The following is a 1,889-nucleotide window of genomic DNA, read 5'->3' on the forward strand; positions in this document are numbered from 1 at the left end:
AAATACGATGTCGGGTCTACTAGCAGTAAGGTAGAGCAAAGATCCAATTAGTCCTGTATAGAGCTTAATATCAATGCTCTTCCCTTTTTCATCTTTGTCTAGCTTACTAGTAGGATTCATTGGAGTACCTACTCCCTTATGATTTTCATTCCCAAACTTCTTTAGTATTTCCTTTGTATACTTAGTTTGATGAATGAAAATGCCTTCTTTAGTTTGTTTGATTTGTAAACCTAGAAAGAAGCTTAGTTCTCCCATTAGACTCATTTCAAATTCTCCATGCATTAAATCAGCAAATTCTTTGCACAGAGTATCATTAGTGGCACCAAAGATTATGTCATCTACATATATTTGTACCACTAACAGATTCTTGTCCTTTCTTTTGAGAAATAGAGTTTTATCTACATTTCCTCTTGTTGCCCAGATAGACAACCCAAGAGGGGGGGTGAATTGGGTTTTAAAATAATTTAGATAATTTAAAACGTTATGGATGATTAATTAAAAACTATTGCAAGTTATTTAATTAATTACTATGTGCTGTGAGTAATATGAAATGAGAAGAAGGAGAGACAATCAATCACAAACACAAGTTTTATAGTGGTTCGGAGCTAACCCTTGCTCCTACGTCCACTCCCCAAGTCTCACTTGGGAATTCACTATAATCCCCTTGGATTACAGCCGGTTGTTTTCCAAGCTCACAACCAAACTTGTTGTTTTACGAGCTCACAACGAACTCGGTCGGTTTTCCCAGGCTCACCGACTAGAACCACCCCCGATTGTTTTTCCGGGATCACAATCGAACCCTTACATACGTTGGTTTTAACTCGGCTCACCAACCAACCTCAATCCCCTTGATTCAATCCCCGATTGAACCAAGTAAATACAAGTTGTAGAAAGAAAACAGAAAATGAGCTTCTCAAAAAGCAGATGAAAACAATATGAACAATAAATGAAGTTAAGAAGCCTCAAACGCTTTTAGATTGGAGATGAGGAATGGCTTCTTAAACTTCTGGTCTCCTCTTGAAAGAGTAGTCGACTTGAATGCAGGAGAAGGAGGCTTTAATTGCTGGGAAGATGTAGTTGGAAGCAGTAAATGCAGATCTTCCTCTTTTTCGTTGAAGAGCACGTTGCAAAGCTTGAATGCTTGATTAGTTGGAGTGAAATAGTTGTTCCCCCTCCTTGCTACAGTCCTCTGTGGCTATTTAAGCCAACCCCCACGGAAACTAGCCGTTAGAGTGCTTTTTCTGCCCGTTCTGAACACTCTGCGCAGCCTGACAATATGACCGTTGGTGGGTTGGAGTCGACTCGCGCGATCAGGAGTCGACTCGGCTGTAGCGGGAGTCGACTCAAGCTTTTCCGGAGTCGACTCGGCAACTGTTCCAAATTTGAATTAAAGTTGCCTTCACGACTGGGAGTCGACTCGTCTTGACCTGGAGTCGACTCGTCAACTTCTGGAGCTGACTTGGCAATTTTGGAGTCGGCTCATCCACTGAAGTCCGTGGATCCAATTTTGAATTTTGTCCACTCGAGTTGACTCGACTGTCTTGGGAGTCGACTCGAATCTCAGAGCCCGAACTCCCGATCCTCTGTCTTTTGGCTCGTCCAGTCTTGGAGTCGACTCGAACTTCCTTGGAGTCGACTCGGCTCTCAGTTTCCGAAAGATGGTCTTCTGCCTTTTGACGTGAAGCTGTCTTGGAGTCGACTCGAGCTATCTGGGAGTCGACTCAAATCTCAGAGGCAGTAACTTGGTTTTCTGTCTGTCTTGGGGTCGCGGTGTCTTGGAGTCGACTCGCGTATTGCGGGAGTCGACTCGAATCTCAGAGTCCATAAAATGGTCTCTGACTTTCTTTGTGTACCGCTGAGAGTCGACTCTTGCTTTCTTTGGAGTCGAC

Source organism: Phoenix dactylifera, unplaced genomic scaffold, assembly GCF_009389715.1.
Source record: "Phoenix dactylifera cultivar Barhee BC4 unplaced genomic scaffold, palm_55x_up_171113_PBpolish2nd_filt_p 000258F, whole genome shotgun sequence".
NCBI lineage: Eukaryota > Viridiplantae > Streptophyta > Magnoliopsida > Arecales > Arecaceae > Phoenix > Phoenix dactylifera.